Consider the following 22,494-nt stretch of genomic DNA (forward strand, 5'->3'; position numbering starts at 1 on the left):
CGTTCCCGCCACCCTAGGTTTAGCAGCAATGTACTCGAGGTTACCGCGCTACTTATAAAGTAATAGTAGTAGCGCACTTCTTTTGGGTGACGCTACCGCTAATTTTGAAACTGGCCACATGGCGGGCCCCGCTTAGTAGTAGAGCATGTGCCGGAAGCGCGCTACTGCTATTACTTTAGCACTAGCGTGGTTTATCAGTCGCGCTACTACTAAGAAGCAGCATATACCACCTTTTTCCCTCCCCCTCCCCCTCCCCCATCCTCTCTTCCTCACTTTCCCCACCTCCCACCTCCTCTCTCCTTCACTTAGCTTCTTCCTCACTACTTCTCCCCCCATTACTCTCCTTCTACCTACCTTTCTCTCTCTTTGTTACTCCTAGCTAACTACACCACCTCCATTAATGCATATCCTTTCTCTTTTTCCTTCCCCCTCCACTAGTTGAAGTTGTCTCCTCCCAAATTAGCTAGCTAGGTAGATGTAGCATTTAGTGATGTGACATATGTACCCCCTAACTAGATCTAGCTTTGTCAAGAAGAGCTTTGTCCACTTTTGATCTCCCTACTACATCATCATCTCCACCGTGTGCTCGATCTCTAGATAGGTGATTAAAAATTCATGCTTTTGCAAGAATGGAAATATGTGTATGTGTGTGCGATATGATAATAGGGCAATATGATGGAAATTGTGTGTGTGGCATGAATTGACGTCGAATTGTGTTTGTGAGTTGCCTATGTTTTACTGAAATGTCAATTTATTTCTGTTTCGACGAATTCTGGGCAAACTTTAGATCTATATGTCCTATTTTTAGGGAAGGTCATGCTGAATTTTTGTATGACTTTGATGCATGCATGCATTTTTATAATCAATTTGTTAATTATTACCATGCAGGCATTCATGATGGTCAGTGGAACGATGGTGGACAGGTGGTTGTGGTCGGCTGTGCAGGACATGTAAGAAAATAACCTGACAGAGTTTTTATGTCCGTGTCGAAGATGCAAAGGAATAGTTTTGCTCGACCCCTATGATGATGGTTGTGTCGAAGCGCACCTGCTCATGACTAGTTTCATGGATGGCTATACTCGGTGGATATTTGAAGATGAGGATGATGATTTTGAGGACACCGACGGGGCAGGCAATGACGACACGGGGCAAGACAAAGAGATAATTGATAATGGTGACGGGGAAGAGGCCGGCCATGGCGGCGGAGAAGGGGCCGGACATCGCGGAGGAGAAGGGGCCGGACATGGCGGCAGAGAAGGGGGCAGACATGGAGGTAGAGAGAACGTGTACTCCACGCCGCAGAGTTCGTCGGTACTATGTTCAATCATGCGGGACCCTCATGTTCAAGCACTACTTCGCAAGGAGACGAGTACTAAGAGAGCTGCTTCTAGAGAGGAGGCTAAGCTGCAGCAACTAGTGGTAGACTCAAACACTCCATTGTGTGATGGTTGCAATCCTGAGGTGACCCGCTTGAGTTTCATGCTCCAACTCCTGAAGACGAAGGCTAAAAACAAATGGACCGACACTAGCCTCGATGAGCATCTCAAGTACCTAAAGGATGTTCTTCTCGTGGGGAATATATGTCCTACTAGTGTGGATGAGGCCAAGAAGATCGTGTGCCCTCTTGATCTGCCGCACGTTAGATACCATGCATGCATCAACGATTGCATAATTTATCGGAAGGAGCACGCGGAAAAAACAAGCTGTCCGGTGTGCAATGCTTCTTGATACAAGAAGGCCGGGAAGAAATGTCCCCAGAAAGTTGTATGGTACTTACCAATCACTCCCCATCTCCAGCTGTATTTCGTAGATCCCAAGGAAGCAAAGCTCATGCGCTGGCACGCAGAGAGGAAGAAGCCCGACGATGGAGATGATCCGAAGCTGAGACACGTCAAGGATGGAAGCCAGTGGAGAGCGTTGAACGGCTTCTATTAGTATTTTGAATGTGATGCTAGGAACATCATGCTCGGCGCGTGTACTGATGGCATGAATCCGTTTGGCAACCAGAACACCAACCATAGCACATGGCATGTGTTTGTATGGATGTACAACCTCCCCCCTAGTTGTGCATGAAGTCGAAGTACATTCACATGAGCATGGTGATTCAAGGGACAAAACAACCAGGAAATAATATTAATCTGTATCTGGGGCTACTTCAAGAGGAGTTAGATACGTTATGGAAAACACCGGCCAAGACATGGGATGCCAGCAAAGGCGAGTATTTCTACATGAGAGTCGCGCTGATCACGATGGTGCACGACTATCTTGGTTACGGATATGTCATAGGCCAGGTGTGCCATGGATATTGCGGATGCACGCGATGCATGGATGATACGACGTCTCAGTAGCTAATGTCAAGGAAACATGGCGGGTCTAGGAAAATCGTGTACGTGGGGCATCGAAGATGGCTCGATCAGGAGGACCCGTGGAGAAACCGTGGAGATCTACTCAATGGTCACGCTGAGCATCGAGGACCTCCATGTAAGCGGAGCGGCGCCGAAATCGATGAGTTGTTCAAAAACTGGGAACAGTGCCCCGTGCCGGGAAAGACGATGAAAAGGGCACCGGAGCCGCTGCTGAAGGTATGGAAGACGAGGTCTGTGTTCTGGCACTTGGAGTACTGGCACAAACTCGACACACCTCATTGCCTTGATCAAATGCATATCTGTAAGAATGTCCTTGAGAGCTTGCTCGCGACACTGATGAACATGTCAGATAAGACCAAGGATGGGCTGAAGGCAAGAAAAGACTTGAAAGATTTGAATATCACGGAAGATCTGCACATGCCGCCCCATAAAAATTCAGACGAGACAAATACGGAGATAGAGGCGCGGAAGAAGAAGGGCAAGAAAGTAAAGGAAGAGGATTATTGCCCCCATTCTTGCTTCACCTTAAGTCAAGCTGAGATCGATCAACTCTTTAAGTGCCTTACCTGAGTCAAAGTTAGTTCTAGTTGCTGTAGCAAGATAAGAAAATACCTAGACACGAACAAGAAAAGGTTCAGCGGGATGAAGTCCCATGACTGTCATGTTATGATGAGGCACATACTACATGTTGCCCTTAGAGGGATAATGGACAAGCACGTCCGTGACACGCTTATTGGTCTCTGCAACTTTTTCGACGTCATCTCTCAAAAGTCAATTAGTGTGAAGCAACTCCGAAGGCTACAGGATGAGATCATTGTGATACTGAATGAGCTTGAGATGTACTTCCCGCCCGCGTTCTTTGACGTCATGGTGCATCTGTGTGTCCATATTGTGGATGACATAATAGACCTAGGGCCGTCATTCCTACACAACATGATGCCGTTTGAGAGGATGAATGGGATAATCAAAGGATTCGTTCATAACATGTCCCATCCGGATGGAAGCATCGTCGAGGGCTATCTGACACAGGAGTCCATCTCTTTCTGCGAGAATTTTCTTTATGGCGCAGATGAGCCGCCTGGTGTTGGTGTTGGTTAGCCCATTAACAAGCACGATGGGAGGCTCGAAGGAGAAGGTCACTCCAGCGGTCGCAGGGAACTGCACGTGGCATACTCAGATCGACGCAACGACTTTGACAGAGCAACCTTGGTAGTGCTACAACACCTAAACGAGGTAGATCCTTTCGTGGCACTGCATATAGAAATTATCGCAAAGAAGCATCTTGACCGGGGGTATGCAGGACGGACACCGAAGTTACTAGAGAGCACAACTCCACTTTCCTGCATTGGTTCAAATAGCATATTATTGCTAATCCCCCGGAAGAGGGCTCTAAGGACGGATTGCTCATATACGCCTTAGCATATGGCCCCTCGCCAACCTTATCACCTATCAGGAATACGATATCAACGGATACACGTTCTACACGGAGGCCAAAGATATGGATAGTGATGATCAGAACTCAGGGGTGACGATGGGATGCTTGACCGGCAGCGACAATGGCGCAACTGAGAGATATTACGGAAGGGTTGAGGAGATATGGGAGCTTGACTACTCTGGACTGCACCACGCGACGATGTTCCGTGTCAGATGGGCTAAGAATGTCGAAAGATAAAACCGGCATTTCACTACCATGACTATACCCGACGCCAAGAGCTCTACCGTGAACGCTATCAGAAAAAAACGAGCCATGGGTACACGCTAAGCACGTGACACAATGCTTCTTCATAACCGACCCGTGCGATCCCAGCCGTGTTGTCGTGAGGAGGGGCAAAAGGAGCATCATCGGAATGGATGGAGTCACCAACAAGGAAGACTATGACCAGTACGGCAACCCAATGAGGGAAGATGACGATGACGATGAAGTATACGTCAAAACAAGAATCAATACTACATTACCTAAGAAAGATCATACTCCATGGAAAAGGAAAAGTCACGATGAGGGGCTCAATTATTCCTCAACGAACAAGAAGGGAAAGAAGCTCACTCAAAAATGAAAACGTCAATGCTGAGGAACCATATGTTATCGGTCAAATGATGTAATATATATGTTCCTATTTTGTGTACACACTTAGCCATTATGCATGGGTCAAATGATGTAATATATATGTTCCTATTTTGTATACATACTTAACCATCAAGTGATGCAATATAGATCACCTTAGTTATATACATTGTATCACCTTCCCTTCATTCACTGCTCTCGGAAAAAAGGAAAAGAAAAGTGAGAGAAAATAAAGGAAAAGAAAATAGAAGAAACAAATAGGAAAACTGCTATAGGTACTGGTTATAGCAGTAGCGCTTTTCTGAAAAAGAGCTACAGCTAGTCAAGGTAGCAGTAGCGCTTTCCATATAAAACCGCTATAGCTACCTATAATAGCAGCAGCATTTGTCTACATAAAAGCGCTATAGCTAACTTAGCTATAGCGTGTTTGTTCTAAACGCGCTACTGCTACGTCCAGTTAACCCCCAAAATCCTCACTCTCTCTGCTTCTTCCCGCCTCTTTTCTCCCCAAATCCCCACTCTCTCTTCCCCGTCGCGCCGCCGGAGCCCTACCCTCGCCGTGCCCCTACGCTCGCCCCTGACCCCGGCCCGACCCCGACCCTGGCTCCGACCCCGACGCTCGCCACTGACCCCGACCCCGGCTTCGACCCCGGCGCTCGCCCCCGACCCCGGCCACGACCCCGACGCGCCACGCCTCCCTCCTCTACTTCCTCCCCTCCCAACCTTAGCCGTCGTCGGGCCTGCCTCCTCGCCACCGCACCCTCTGTAATCCCCCCACCGCTCCTCCTCTCTTTCTACTAGCTAGGGTTCTTCGGTTAATTTACTTAGGCTTTAGTTAGGGCGGTAGGTTAATTGGTTTATCTGTTTAGTTATGAATTTAGCTAGGTTTTTATGAACCATGTGTTTCAAAATAGGACCGAAATTTAGGGTTAAGCAATTGTAGTTAAAAGAAAAGGCAGAATTGATTATATAGGTTTCTTTCATTTTTTAGTTTAAGTAATTGTTGCTATTTAAATTTTATAGTGCTAGTTAGTTAATTAAAATTAGTATTTAAAAATCAAAATTAGTTTAAGCTATTGTCCAAATCAACATCCCTTGTTAAAGAAAATTTAGGTAGGCTAAATTTACTTTCAAATATTGTGAACAAAAATGACTTCTTGCATTTTTCTTCAAGTTCTATATTTTTCTTCCTTTTGTATGCAAATTTGAAGTGGACATGTGATGTTTTGGACATGTCATATTTGGAATTTGGACATGCCATTTGGACATGTGATGTTTTGGACATGTCATATTTGGAAAATGATGATTATGTGTAGGGTAAATGATCGAAGTGGCCTATGTTACGCCAGAATATTGATTCATTTCCATTCCAATGAATTTCAGGCGCTCAACGTGTCCATTTTTTAGCAAAGGTCATGCCAAAATTTTCCGTGAACTTTGGCATGACTTGTGCTAGATAGTAGGCATATCGAGTGCTAGGAGTTGTTGGGAAACGGCATTCCGGCAAACATAGATCTTTTATGTCATTTCTCATTTTTTTCATAGTTTTAGAATTAAACGAGGAGACTTAATCATAGGAAACATGTCGAACAACAAAGAAACCGGGCCTTCTAACCAAGATGCAGACGAGATGGATTATGAGGGTGAACAAGAGTACCTCGAATTTTTGTCTGCTAAGCACAGTCAAGGTTTGCAGGTCGGCCTCGGTGATGGTACCGACGCTGACATCGACACTGACGGCGCCGGCACCGATGGCGGCGCCGAGACCGGCGGGGAAGGTACCGGCGCCGATGCTGATGCTGCTACCGAAAAGAAGAAGAAGAAGAAGCAGAGGATACAAAAACCTAACAAACTCGGCATTGGACGACTGGTGATCACAAAGACGACACCTGGCAAGTTTGAGCCATTAGAGCCAGAAGAACCTCTCAAGTGCTATGGGAACCAAGTAGGATGCATCCTATGGGAAAGCGCGAGCATCAACGACGATGACTTAAGGAGTAAAGAACATTTGAGGCAGTTGCTCCTGACGAAGTTGCACAAGAGATTCAAGTTCCCCGACCGGGATGATAACATAGAACAACCGTGGGATGATACGAAGATGAAAAAGATTAACAATCATGCCATGGGCATGTTCAACAATGATTTGGCCTCCTGGAAAGGGAGGATCAAATGAGCTATTGAGGCTAAGGAACCCCCGTCCATGATTCTGGAGGAAAATCCGACACTTACGGAAGAGGAGTTTGAAAAGTTCAAGGACACCTGCGCTACTGAGGCAGCCAAGGCTAAGGCTGCGAAATTCAAGAGCCTTCATCAAAGGAACACGGGGAAGCATTGCCTCGGAAGCCGTGGCTACCTCGGTAAAAGGCCCATATAGGATAAGCAGGACGCGGAACGTGAAGCCGCGGGTCTCCCAGACCCCTTCGCGAAGTTCACCAACCCCTTGGAGCGTGACTTCATCAGGGCCCGCTATAAGTGGGACAAGAAAAAGAAGGTTTTTTACATAGAACAGATCACGAGGAGATTGATTAGACTACTGGTAATTATTCTTTTACCACCTTACATTTAGCTCTCGATCAAGTCGACTACACATTCGTAAACGGTTCATGTTCCTTCTGCAGGAGAAGCAACACTAGCTTGCAGCCGAAAGCCCTACTTCTCTGATGAGGCCCAAGTGGGACACCCCTCTCAACCGGGCCTTGAAAGAACTTAAGGGACTCCCTTTGAGCCAGTGGCTGCAATATGGACATGTGCACGCCGCTGGAGACGGCTGTTGGTGTCAAAACTAGCGGATCTCGGGTAGGGGTCCCGAACTGTGCGTCTAAGGTTGATGGTAACAGGAGACAGGGGACACGATGTTTACCCAGGTTCGGGCCCTCTCTATGGAGGTAATACCCTACGTCCTGTCGTGGGAACGATTCTGACAATAATAAGGAATAGGGTAAAGGAGCATGATCTATCGAGATGCAAATGGGTGACATGGTGGTTTTAGCGAGTTCGGGCCTCTCGCGGTGGAGATAACAGCCCTACGTATCGTGCTCCAGAGAGGCTTTGTTTTATCTGAGTGTGTATCCGAAGATTACAATATATGTGAGACAGAGAGAGGAGAGCGGATCTCCATGCCTGAGCTATGTCCTGAGACTAATGGTTAGAAAGAGAGAGAGGTGGAAGAAAAGAGCTATGTCTTGAGACTAATGACTAGAAAGAGAGAGAGGTGGAAGAAAAGAGCTCCCTGACTAGTGGTGGGGGTGGCTTATATAGAGTGCGCCACCCCCTCACCTCCTATGTTACAAAGTGGGGGCGTTAAAGCCATAACTCAGCCTACTACTAAGATGATGCGTCGAGTGCCTTGTCGACTGCTGGTCTTAGCATATCCGAGTGAGATTAGGTGCTCTGAGTGGAATGAGTTGGTCAAGTGGTTGTTGTCGTCCAAGTAACTTGATGGTCATCCGACTGGATAGTATGTCTGTAGGAAATTTATCTGGACCCACATGCTGTGTGGACCCCATGCTTTATGATATTTCGACCCTTCGTGGGCCTACCTGTTATGTGTATCCCCAACATTAGCCCCCGAATCAATTGCGATTTTGCAGAACGAGTTTGTGAAAGACACAATTTGGCCCGAGTGATTACGAAAATACTCCGTACCCGTCATCGTGCTTTCAGACAATGAAGGTTTGAACAAAATCTCAATTTATTCTGGTACTGTGCTTCCTGACTGATCTGGGGTAAGTGCCCACGAGGAGCAACTTGGTGACATTCGATCATCTCTCGGAAGAGGCTAACTTGTGATCAGAGTATGGATGTGTCATTAAATCCAGGCAACAAGATTGACGCATGGACTGTTCTCTCGGAGAGATGCCATTCTTATCCCAGAAGAACGTCAATACGAGTCAGTTCTAGATCCAAACTTATGAGTTTCACGCTTTGAGTCCTAGAAGAAGGCTCAAAATAGGTCCATGGAGGAGCGTTAAATTCACCTTATAGCAATTTAGTTTTTGTAGCCGAGGGAGCCTTAGAACTTGTTTGTTTGTTGTTCGCCACTCGGACCGATTAGGCCGTACCGAGTGGAGATTACTCTAGTGGGGGCACGCTGAGTGCACCCACTTGGTGTAGTCCCCGAGACCGTCGTCGACTGTGGGCAGTCGGCGGGGGTCTGAGAGAACTAAAAATCTTCTTAGATGGTACTGATAGAACTTGTTCCTCTCCGACTCGGAGGACGAGTAGTACTTGAGGATCTGGTACTGGTCTAGCTTGCCCTTCCTCAACTCGGAAGTCGAGTAGCACTTGAGTGATCTGGAGCTGGTCTTGCGTCGAGCAAAATGTATCTTTCTGAGTTCTCTTCAAGTGGGGTCACGCTGAATGCACCCACTGGGTGTAGTCCCCAAGCCTTTGTCGGACAAGATGTGTCGGACAGAGGGTTTGAGTCTCCTGGTAAACCTCCACGCAGTCAACACGGTAAATATCTTTTATTGTGAAATTGAGTCAATCGGATGTGTCTTCAGGCGCTTGACATGGTAAGTAAACTCAGCCTGGAGCTGAGTCAGTCGGACTGATCTTCGTGCACTCGGCATGGAATAAATTCAGCCTGGAACTCGGTCAAGCAGTTGAATCTTGGTGCTCTCGGCACGGTGAATGAATTCGTCTTTGAAACTACCGACCGTAGAAAAAAGCTGGACACTCCAGGGAGTAATCATTCCGGTAGTACTTCTTATATTGACCATTATATTTTGCCTGAAAGGGGTATTTGTAAGAGTAGATTGTGTCCGTAGAGGAGCTTCATTTTCACCCTTTTGCATGAAAGGGGTATTTGTCCGAGTGGACGTGCTTCCCGACTGATCGGGGTATGTTGACTGCGAGGAAAAACTTGGTGGCACTTGTATGTCTCATGGAGGAGATAGACTAGTGGTCTAACATGGACGTGCCATGAAACCCGAGTAGCGAGGCTAGTGTGTGGGATGACTCTCCGGAGAGATGCCACTCGTTATCCTGGGGGAACACCAACACATGCCATCTCTGAGTCCAGGTTTGTGAAACTGACGCCTTGGAGCCTAGGATAAGGGCCAAGTATATCCATAGAGGAGCGTCATTTTCACCCTTTTGCAGTCCTGAAGATGACTTCGAGAAATGATTTGGGCGATCATCCGAGTGGACAGTACTACCCTTATAGATTTTCGACGAAACAAGCATGTATGGTCAGAAAGATATTCCTAATGTGATCAATGGGTTGATTGAATGGGCGTAACCCCTGAGGCGGCATGGCCAACGACTGTGCATAGCCCCCGAGTGATGCTCGAAAGAGGTAAGCTTGCTACAGAGTGTGATATGATGTTTGATCATATGAGTAACTTAGTCATTCCCGTGCTGGGGGTGTAGAGGTAAAGACATGTCCAACTGATGGTGACGCGCGAGGCGGCCGAGGGGCGATGATGTGTACAACCGAGTGGCGACGTGTGGGATGGCTGAGTGGTGAAGAAGTGCACAACCGAGTGGCGACGCGCGGAGGGGCCGAGTGGTGAAGACGTGCCCAACCAAGTGGCGATGCGCGGGGCGGCCGAGTCATGGTGTGCGAGGTGGTCGAATGATGAAGATGTGCATAACTGAGTGGCAACGCGCGGGGCGGCTGAGGGGTAAGGATGTGTACAACAGAGTGATGACGTGCGGGGCGACCAAGTGGTGAAGACGTGCACAACCGAGTGCTGACGTGCAGGGCGGCCGTGTGGTGAAGGCATGCACAACCGAGAGGCGACGTGTGAAGCGGCCGAGTGGTGAAGACGTGCACAACCGAGTGGTGAAGGCATGCACAACCGAGAGGCGATGCGCGGAGCGGTCGAGTTGTGAAGACGTGCACAACCGAGTGGTGACGTGCGGGACGGCCGAGTGACGATGTTCGGCGTGGCCAAGTGACGACGTGCGGGGCAGCTGAGTGAAAGATTGAGTGTCCATCCAAGTGGCTGAAATGGTCTTCGAAGGAGTTAGCCAGTTGCTTTCGAAGCTAATGTAGCGACGAGGTCGGTGTAGTGTGGTTGCGATGCAACAAGACCGGCATGACAACCGAGTCTGAGTAGGAATGAAGGTGGCGTGCAGAGCGTCTGGGTGATTATAAAACTTGTCAAAGTGGTGGATCGAATGCACTTGTTGAAGTGAAGGATCTAACTGGTGATGAAGTACTCGACAACTCAGGAGAGTGTTATTCCAAATGAGATGCAGCCCCCGAGTGCGGCGTAGCCCCCGAGCGTACTACAGGCTTCGACAACGGACATGTCGAAATACGAGAAATATATTTTTGAATGGATGATTTGCAATTCATCGAGTCAGACTCGGGTAAAGATGAGGAGAAGCTTCCGAGTGATGCTCGAAAGAGGCAAACTCGCAAAGGAGTGAAGTGTGAAGTTTAATTATAAAAGGGACTTATCTGTCTCATGCCTGACGAGGTCTATATCATTGATACGATGAAGAGGATTCCACAGAGGGGTTGGTCGGATGTGTTTGAAGTCACCAGAGCGACAATGTCAGTGTTGTGGTGTGCTAGAACTGGTACGGTGACCGAGTCCGGGCAGCGATGAAGTTGGCGCATAGGGCCGTCGAGTGATCGTGTAACTTGTGTAAAAAATGGCACAAGCCAACGAAATAATTTATCGAGGAAATTTGATGTGTGTTGAAATGATTTGTGTGAATAACACCCATAGACACCCGCTGGGAGTGCAAGGGGCTTGCTGGTTAACAAACAAGAGTCTGAAAGAGCGAAGGATCCGTTCAAACTTGTCAAAGTGCTGGCTCAAATAAAATGGAAGTGTAGTGTTTCCACTGAGTTGCTGTCCCGAAGGACCGATGCAAAGTCGAAATGAAGAACACATGGTGTTCGTGAATGATGTATGCGAAAGAATGGAAGTTGGACTCGGGTGAAAATAAGCAGCCGAGCATAGAGGTACACTTGGTGGCGTGGCCTCCGAGTGAATGTGATGTGTGAATAACATGATACTTAGGAATGCGGAAATAATAGAATGTAGTGCATGTAGAATGACTTAGCTATCTGAAGGCGCGTGAGTGGCCGAGTGGTGAAGATGTGTTCAACCGATGGCGATGCGAGGGGCGACCGATTGATGTAGATGTGTCCAACCGAGTGCCGACGCGCGGGGCGGTCGAGTGGTGATGAGGTGACCAACCGAGTGGCGACGTACGGAGCGGCCGAGCGGTGATGCGGTGACCAACCGAGTGGCGACGCGCGGGGCGGCCGAGTGGTGATGAGGTGACCAACCGATGGCGACACGCGGGGCGCCCAAGTGGTGATGAGGTGACGAACCGATGGCGACGCACGGAGCGGCCGAGGGGTTATGAGGTGACCAACCGATGGCGACGCGCGGGGCAGCCGAGTGGTTATGAGGTGACCAACCGATGGCAGCGCGCGGGGCGGCCGAGTGGTGATGAGGTGACCAACCGAGTGGCGACGTGCGGGGCGGCCGAGTGGTGATGAGGTGACCAGCTGATGGCGACACGCGGGGGCGGCCGAGTGGTGATGAGGTGACCAACCGATGGCGACGCGCGGGGCGGCCGAGTGGTGATGAGGTGACCAGCCGACGGCGACGCACCGAGCGGGCGAGTGGTTATGAGGTGACCAACCGAGTGGCGACGCGCGGAGCGGCCGAGTGGTGATGAGGTGACCAACCGATGGCGACGCATAGAGCGGCCGAATGGTTATGAGGTGACCAACCGAGTGGCGACGCGCGGAGCGGCCGAGTGGTGATGAGGTGACCAACTGATGGCGACACGTGGGGCGGCTGAGTGGTGATGAGGTAACTAACCGATAGCGACACGCGGGGCGGCCGAGTGGTGATGAGGTGACCAACCGATGGCGACGCACGGAGCGGCCGAGTGGTTATGAGGTGACGGATGGAGACGCGCGGGGCGGCCGAGTGGTTATGAGGTGACCAACCGATGGCGACACGTGAGGCGGCCGAGTGGTGATGAGGGGACCAACCGATGGCGACGCGCGGCGCGGCTGAGTGGTTATGAGGTAACCAACCGAGTGGCGAGGCGCGGGGTGGCCGAGTGGTTATGAGGTGACTAACCGAGTGGCGACGCGCGGGGCGGCCGAGTGGTTATGAGATAACCAATCGAGTGGCGACGCGCGGGGCGACCAAGTGATTATGAGGTGACCAACCAATGACGACGCTCAGGGCGACTGAATGAAATAGATGCATCCTGCGACGCACGGGGCGTCTGAGAGATATATACGTCTCCTGCGGAGTGGCGACGCACGGAAGAATGTCTAGAAGTTTTGTTGTTCGAGCGACCGGTAGCCGAATGTCCTTGATCTTTTCTCCCGAGTGGTTGTGGATGACGTTTCGTTTGGCTCCATCTCTGTCGAGTGCCGAAGAGGGAGACCGGAGCTACTCGTCGTTGGGGCCAGGAGTTGCTCGGTACCAGTGGTGCATCATCGAGTATCTCCACCGTGGAGGCCGCTGCAGTTAGGCGGACACCGGAGGGAGGAGTAGCCCCAGCGCCGAGGGTGTGAATGACCCTGCTGCCTGCACTGCGTCTTCACAGCAGAGGTCACTGTCGAGCGGCCGACCGAACGAAGGAGACGTCGTGCGCAGGGCTATGGCCGGGCTCTGGTGTCCGCGCCATGTCGGCGAGCCAAACCGACGTTCCGAGTGACTGGGAAGGTCGAGGCCGTTTCGGTGGACGTTGTTGTCGAGTAGTTGATGCTTGGAGGGAGTTGCTGTCGGGCGTCGGCTATTGTTGACTCAGAGGCGTCTGTGCTGCGTGGTCATGTGCCACTCGGCCGCTCGAGCCTGTCTCCTTCGCCGCGGGTGCTGCTGCCGGGCGGCCAATGCCCGGGGAGGAGACCAGCGGTGATTTACTTGGTGCTGGCATCGGCGGTGGGCACGACGGGAGGACCAGCTGGGCCGGCTGTGAGTTGCTTGTGCTTTCTGAGGAAGGAGATATTGTGGGCGACTTCCTCGCCTGGTTGATGTGAGGGGGATGATGCAGCCGTCCTCCTCATTTGTCCGAGTGAGCATGCGTGTCTGAGTGAACCAGGGTTCACTCCGTCGGACGTGTCTTCGCAGCGCGAAGGCCACCATCGATCAGCCGATTGGGCGGAGGAGACCCGCGCTGTCGATCGCTGTGTCTCGCGGCTAGAGGATACGGGCCGCCAGTCGGTGCCACCAGGAAGATGAAGACGACGTCATGACGTATTGATGGAGATTCCAACATTCAGAATCTGGATGCTACGATCCTTGCTTAATTGACGCCAACGCTCCGCTGCATGTAATGGAAGTTTCCTACGGCCAATTATCTCCTGCATGCAGGGCATAAATCGTAGGAGTAAATGGGAAGGAATTAAAGATTAGAAGGAAAGTGGAAGGCGGGGCGCAGAGCTCCCTGGTCGGGCATGGCGGTGGCGATTTTTGGCACGGAACCATCGCAAGGTGAGGCGGTCCGCGACAAATACGTGTGCGGGACGGCGTTCCTCTACGAGGCTACGCGCGGGCAGAGCTTTAGGCGGCGGCGAATCGATCCGACACTCCCCATTTTGTTGTGGTCGACGACATGGACATCCTCGGCATAGGTGCCGCGTCAGGTTCGCGCATTGACCGCGAAGATCGCCGTGCCGCGGTTGTCGAGGGACGCCGCTGCAATGAGCCTTGTCAGGTCGTCGTGGAGAGGCCGCTGCAGCGCCAGGCCTACGCGCACGTGGCAATGGCCACAGCCGAGCGCCCATGTCGCCAGACAGACTACTGAGCGCCTACAATCGCTGCAGTCGGCCGAGGTCGACTGAGAAGAGGAAGCAGGAGTCGCAGTCCGGCGCGCTGGCGGCCGTGCATGAGGACGATGGCTACGACCCTTGGTGCAGCGCGTTGATGCTCTTTTCCCTTCCTCGTCTCTTGTCTGATCCATTCAACACAAGCTTTCGTTGTTGATCCTGATAGGCGCATGTTAGTATAGGGAGGAGAACAACATGTTTGTTTAGATCCGTGATGATTGTTAGATCATAAGAGGATAGCATATAAAGAAATCTCTCGATCCATCCGTTTATGAATGGTCATGCACGTCTGCAACGCGAGGCAAAAATGTATCTTATCCTCTCCTTTTGAGAAGCTTCAGTTACTCGCTGCGAAGACGAACAATATGATTAGGATAAACAGGAAATTAAACATAGATGTACGAAAAAACCATCGGCATCGTGGCTCGATAGATGCCAGGTCACACGGTGGGCGGCAACTGTCGTGGGAACGATTACGACAATAATAAGGTATAGGGTAAAGTAGCATGATCTATCGAGATGCAAATGGGTGACACGATGGTTTTAGTGAGTTCGGGCCTCTCGTGATGGAGATAACAACCCTACGTCTCATGCTCCGGAGAGGCTTTGTTTTATTTGAGTGTGTATACGGAGATTACAATATATGTGTGTGTGAGAGAGGAGAGCGGATCTCCATGCCTGAGCTATGTCCTGAGACTAATGGTAAGAAAGAGAGGGAGGTGGAAGAAAAGAGCCCCTGACTAGTGGTGGGGTGGCTTATATAGAGTGCTGATAACTCACAAGTATAGGGGATCGCAACAGTTTTCGAGGGTAAGGATTCAACCCAAATTTATTGATTCGGCACAAGGGGAGCCAAGGAATATTCTCAAGTATTAGCAGCTGAGTTGTTAATTCAACCACACCTAGAAACTTAGTATCTGCAGCAAAGTATTTAGTAGCAAAGTAATATGATAGTAGTGGTAACGGTAGCAAAAAGGTAACAGTAGTAAAAGTAATGTTTTTGGTATTTTGTAGTGATGATAGCAATAGCAACGGAAAAGTAAATAAGCGAAGAACAATATATGGAAAGCTCGTAGGCAATGGATCAGTGATGGAGAATTATGCCGGATGCGGTTCATCATGTAATAGTCATAACCTAGGGTGACACAGAACTAGCTCCAGTTCATCAATGTAATGTAGGCATGTATTCCGAATATAGTCATACGTGCTTATGGAAAAGAACTTGCATGACATCTTTTGTCCTACCCTCCCGTGGCAGCGGGGTCCTTACGGAAACTAAGGGATATTAAGGCCTCTTTTAATAGAGTACCGAAACAAAGCATTAACACATAGTGAATACATGAACTCCTCAAACTACGGTCATCACCGGTAAGTATCCCGATTATTGTCACTTCGGGGTTAACGGATCATAACACATAATAGGTGACTATAGACTTGCAAGATAGGATCAAGAACTCTCATATAATGATGAAAAACATAATAGGTTTAGATCTGAAATCATGGCACTCGGGCCCTAGTGACAAGCATTAAGCATAGCAAAGTCATAGCAACATCAATCTCAGAACATAGTGGATACTAGGGATCAAACCCTAACAAAACTAACTCGATTACATGATAGATCTCATCCAACCCATCACCGTCCAGCAAGCCTACGATGGAATTACTCACGCACGGCGGTGAGCATTATGAAATTGGTGATGGAGGATGGTTGATGATGACGATGGCGATGGATTCCCCTCTCCAGAGCCCCGAACGGACTCCAGATCAGCCCTCCCGGGAGGTTTTAGGGCTTGGCGGCGGCTCTGTATCGTAAAGCGCGATGAATTCTTCTCTCTGATTTTTTTCTCCCCGAAACACAATATATAGAGTTGGAGTTGGAGTCAGAGGAGCTCCAGGGGGCCCACGAGGTAGGGGGGCGCGCCCTAGGGGGGCAGGCGTGCCCCCCACCCTCGTGGACAGGTGGTGGGCTCCCTGGCCTTCATCTTTTGCAGGAATTTTTTATATTTTTCAAAAATTTGCTCAGTGAAGTTTCAGGTCATTCCGAGAATGTTTGTTTCTGCACATAAATAACACCATGGTAATTCTGCTGAAAACAGCGTCAGTCTGGGCTAGTTCCATTCAAATCATGCAAGTTAGAGTCCAAAACAAGGGCAAAAGTGTTTGGAAAAGTAGATACGACGGAGACGTATCAACTCCCCCAAGGTTAAACCTTTGTTTGTCCTCAAGCAATTCAGTTGATAAACTGAAAGTAATAAAGAAAAGCTTTTACAAACTCTGTTTGCTCTTGTTGTTGTAAATATGTAAAGTCAGCATTCAAGTTTTCAGCAAAGATTATAACTAACCACATTTGCAATAACGATTAGGTCTCAAGTTCACTCATATCAATAGCATAATCAACTAGCGAGCAACAATAATAAATCTTGGATGACAACACTTTCTCAAAACAATCATAATATGATATAACAAGATGGTATCTCGCTAGCCCTTTCTGAGACCGCAAAACATAAATGCAGAGCATCTTTAAAGACTAAGGATTGACTAGACATTGTAATTCATGGTAAAACAGATCCAGTAAAGTCATACTCAATGTAAACTAACAATAATGAATGCAAATGACAGCGGTGCTCTCCAACTGGTGCTTTTTAATAAGAGTATGATGACTCAGCATAAAAGTAAATGTATAGGCCCTTCGCAGAGGGAAGCAGGGATTTGTAGAGGTGCCAGAGCTCGGTTTTGAAATAGAGATGAATAATGTTTTGAGCGGTATACTTTCATTGTCAACATAACAACCAAGAGATGGCAATATCTTCCATGCTACACACATTATAGGGAGTTCCCAAACAGAATGGTAAAGTTTATACTCCCCCTTCCACCAACAAGCATGAATCCATGGCTTGCTCGAAACAACGAGTGTCTCCAACTAACAAGAGTCCCAAGGAGAGTTTTGTTTGCAGTTATTTTGATTTAGTTTGCATAAAGCATGGGACTGGGCATCCCAGTGACCAGCCATTTATCTCGTGAGTGAGGAGCAGAGTCCACTCCTCTTGAGAATAACCCGCCTAACATGGAAGATACGGACAGCCCTAGTTGATACATGAGCTATTCGAGCATACAAAACAGGATATTTATTTGAAGGTTTAGAGTTTGGCACATACAAATTTACATGGAACGGCAGGTAGATGCCGTATATAGGTAGGTATAGTGGACTCATGTGGAATAACTTTGGGGTTTAAGGGATTGATGCACAAGCAGTATTCCTGCTTAGTACAGGTGAAGGCTAGCAAAAGACTGGGAAGCGACCAGCTAGAGAGCGACAACAGTCATGAACATGCACTAAAATTAATCAACACCGAATGCAAGCATGAGTAGGATATAATCCACCTTGAACATAAATATCGTGAAGGTTATGTTGATTTTGTTTCAACTACATGCGTGAACATGCGCCAAGTCAAGTCACTTAAATCATTCAGAGGAGGATACCACCCTATCATACCACATCACAACCATTTTAATAGCATGTTGGCACACAAGGTAAACCATTATAACTCATAGCTAATCAAGCATGGCACAATAAACTATGATCTCTAGTTGTCATTGCAAACATGTTTATTCATAATAGGTTGAATCAGGAATGATGAGCTAATCATATTTACAAAAACAAAAGAGGTCGAGTTCATACCAGCTTTTCTCATCTCAGTCAATCCATCATATATCGTCATAATTGCCTTTCACTTGCACGACCGAATGATGTGAATAATAATAATAGTGCACGTGCATTAGACTAAGCTGGAATCTGCAGGCATTCAATAAACAAGAGAAGACAAGGCAATATGGGCTCTTTTGTCAGGTCAACAAGTATGCATAAAAGAACCACTTCAACAATTTAATTATGGTCTTCTCCTATCGACCCCCAAAGAAAAAAAAAGAAAAAAAATAAAACTATTTACACGGGAAAGCTCCCAACAAGTAAAAGAGGAACATGAAATCTTTTTGGGTTTTCTTTTTAACTACTACTACAGGCATGGAAAGTAAACTGATTAAAAGCTACAACTATTTTTTTGGTTTTTCTTAAGGTTTATTAAACACACAAGAAGAAAGCATAAAAAGGAAATAAAGTAGCATGGATGATACAATGAAAAAGTATGAGCACCGACGTCTAGCAATCAGTGTGTGAACATAAATGTAATGTCGGTGGGAAATACGTACTCCCCCAAGCTTAGGCTTTTGGCCTAAGTTGGTCTATGGCCACGCGGCTGGCCTGGCGGATATCCATAATAATAGCTGGGGTCGTACTAAGATGAAGAAGAAGACTCCAATTGCCACTAGCTGGCAATCATCTCCAGATCCCACTGGTAATTAGACTGTCGTGAAGGATCAACTTGTGGTTCCGGCTCTGGCTCCATGGCTGGTGTAGGGTTCCGGTAGGCGTGAATAGCCTCTAACGGAACAAGGTACTGACCTGCAGATAAATCAAACAAAGAAGGAGCAGGTAGTGTAATAGTCTCAGAATGATGTTTATCAAAGAACAATTTGTATTTAAGCTCTCCTTCCCTATTCTTAACAATAAAATCATGTGCCACCATACTTTTATAATCCAAATAAAGACGAGGCAGCACCTTTTCTTCCTTCTCATAATGCCTAATAGGTATGTTAAAATGTGCAGCTAGGCGTGAAGAATAGATGCCTCCAAAGACGGGGCCCTTTGTATGGTTCAGACTTAACCGTTTAGCAATAATGCCACCCATACTAACAGAGTTATCACCATATAAATCGTGGAGCAAAATAATAATATCAGGGACATTAAGGTTTCCACAGTTTCCGCGACCAATTAAACAACGACTAGCAAATAATGAAAAATAGCATAAAACAGGAAAATGTATGCTAGTGATTCATGCATCGGAAACCTTCCTTGTTTCCCCTACAGTGATAGTATCAATAAACCCATCCACATCCTCGCGATGTGGTTCCTCTGTCTTTCCCTCGAAAGGGACTAAACAAACCGACAAAAATCATAAAGTGACATCTCCTTATGCTCATCATATAAGTAAAACTCCACCGTAGGTCGTGAGCTCCTAGAATGGAAATGAAAGTTTTGCACAAAAATATTTGTGAGTAAGATATACTGATCGCGTTGGTCGTGGAGGAAAGTGGTGAGGCCTGCATTCTTAGCCAATTCATGAAAATCTTCATAAATCCCGGCTGCTCACAAGAAATCATCGGAAGGCCATTCACACGACCGAACCTCCACGGTGCGAGGCAGATTACACTTAGGCTTCGGTGCCTTTTCCTTCGAGCTTCGGCTCGATGAGCCCCTCAAAAGTCTCTTCATCATTTTCTAAAAAATTCTAAAAATTTTAGTAACTTCAAAATAAAAGTAAACCAAACTCAATAATATTGATAGCAACTACTCCTACAAGTGCCTAGGTCCTATATCATACATCAAAACTACTTTTGACCATATAAATTTGACATGCAAGCTCAAGAACAGGGTCACCTAAGTAGCAAAAAAATTCAATGAATAAAGCACTAGAACAAAAACTAATTGGACCAATGGAGGAGTCACATACCAAGGAACAATCTCCCCAAGCAGTTTTGTGAGAGGTGCTTTGAGCAAGGAGATCGAAAATGGCAGCAAGATGAGCTAGAACTCGTGCTTGAGCTGGATATTCGTGTTTGGGGGAGGAAGAAGGAGTGTGTGGGTGAAAGGATAAGTGGAGGAGGGCCACCATGGCCCCACGAGACAGGGGGCGCGCCCTCCACCCTCGTGGGCAGGTGGTTGCCCCCCCCCCCCCCCCCGCTGTGTTCTCAGTGCCAAATATTCTCAAATATTCCAGAAAAAATCATATTTAAATTTCAGGGCATTTGGAGAACTTTTATTTTCAGGGTATTTTTATATTGCACGGATAATCAGATAACAGACAAAAACATGCTATTTTTATTTTGTTTAATATAAATAACAGAAAGTAAAAGCAGGGCACAGCAGGTTGTGCCTTCTAGTTTCATCCATCCCATGATCATCAAAAGGAATCCACTAACAAGGTTGATCAAGTCTTGTTAACGAACTCATTCCGAATAACATGGAACCGGAGAAATTTCGAATAACACTATGTTACCTCAACGGGGATATGCACATCCCCAATAATAAGAATATCATATTTCTTCTTGACAGTAGGAAGAGGAAATTCAAAACCTCCAAATATAATCGATGGAATTTTTCCAATGGAGTTGATACTATGAACTTGAGGTTGTTTCCCCGGAAAGTGTACCGTATGCTCATTACCATTAACATGAAAAGTGACATTGCCTTTAGTGCAATCAATAACAGCCCCTGCAGTATTCAAAAATGGTCTTCCAAGAATAATAGACATACTATCATCCTCGGGAATATCAAGAATAACAAAGTCTGTTAAAATAGTAACGTTTGCAACTACAACAGACACATCCTCACAAATACCAACAGGTATAGCAGTTGATTTATCAGCCATTTGCAAAGATATTTCAGTAGGTGTCAACTTATTCAAATCAAGTCTATGATATAAAGAGAGAGGCATAAAACTAACACCGGCTCCAAGATCACATAATGCAGTTTTAACATAATTTCTTTTAATGGAGCATGGTATCGTTGGTACTCCTGGATCTCCAAGTTTCTTTGGTATTCCACCCTTAAAGGTATAATTAGCAAGCATGGTGGAAATTTCAGCTTCTGGTATCTTTCTTTTATTAGTAACAATTTCTTTCATGTACTTAGCATAAGGATTCATTTTAAGCATATCAGTCAATCGCATACGCAAAAAGATAGGTCTAATCATTTCAGCAAAGCGCTCAAAATCCTCATCATCCTTTTTCTTGGATGGTTTGGGAGGAAAAGGCATGGGTTTCTGAACCCATGGTTCTCTTTCTTTACCGTGTTTCCTAGCAACAAAGTCTTTCTTATCATAACGTTGATTCTTTGATTGTGGGTTATCAAGATCAATCAGCAGGTTCAATTTCTATATCATTATCATTACTAGGTTGAGCATCATCATGAAAACTATCATTAACATTATCACTAGACTCAGGTTCATTGTCAGATTGTGTTTCAGCATCAGAAATAGATATATCATTTGGATTCTTAGGTGTTTCAATAACAGGTTCACTAGAAGCATGTAAAGTCCTATCGTTTTTCTTTTTCTTCCTTTTAGAAGGACTAGGTGCATCTATATTATTCCTCTGAGAAACTTGCTCAATTCTCTTAGGATGGCCTTCAAGATATAAAGGTTCCTGAGTCATCCTACCACCTCTAGTCATAACTCTAGCAACATTATCATTATCTTTACTATTCAATTCATTGAGCAAATCATTTTGAGCTTTAAGTACTTGTTCTACTTGAGTGGTAACCATAGAAGCATGTTTACTAATAAGTTTAAGTTCACCTTTGACATTAGCCATATAATCACCCAAGTATTCAAGCATATTTGAATTGTATTTCAATTGTCTACCAAAATAAGCATTAAAATCTTCTTGTTGAACCATAAATTTATCAAACTCATCTAAGCATGGGCTAGCAAACTTAGTAAATGGAATTTTAGCTTTATCATATCTATAGAGAGAATTTACCTTTACTACATGTGTCGGGTTATCAAGACCATGAGTTTTTTCAATAGGTAAGGGATTAAGATCATATGTTTCTTCAACATGCGGTAAATTAAGACCATGTATTTCTTCAATAGGAGGTAAATTCTTAACATCTTCAGCTTTAACACCTTTTTCTTTCATAGATTTCTTTGCCTCTACATATCTTCGGGACTGAGAAATAGAATACCCCTCTTCTTCGGAGTTGGTTTAGGGGGCCCACGAGGTAGGGGCGCGCCCCCCACCCTCGTGGACAGGTGGTGGGCCCCTGGCCTTCATCTTTTGCAGGTATTTTTTATATTTTCCAAAAAGTTGCTCCGTGAAGTTTCAGGTCATTCCGAGAACATTTGTTTCTGCACATAAATAACACCATGGTAATTCTGCTTAAAACAGCGTCAGTCCGGGTTAGTTCCATTCAAATCATGCAAGTTAGAGTCCAAAACAAGGGCAAAAGTGTTTGTAAAAGTAGATACGACGGAGACGTATCAAGTGCGCCACCCCCTCACCTCCTATGTTACAAAGCGGGGGCATTAAAGCCATAACTCAGCCTACTACTAAGATGATGCTTCGAGTTCCTTGTCGACTGCTGGTCTTCGCATATCCGAGTGAGATCAGGTGCTCCGAGTGGAATGAGTTGGTCGAGTGGTTGTTGTCGTGTGAGTGACTTGATGGTCATCCGAGTGGATAGT

Source organism: Triticum urartu, chromosome 1A, assembly GCF_056163025.1.
Source record: "Triticum urartu cultivar PI428250 chromosome 1A, HENAU_Tu73, whole genome shotgun sequence".
Lineage (NCBI taxonomy): Eukaryota > Viridiplantae > Streptophyta > Magnoliopsida > Poales > Poaceae > Triticum > Triticum urartu.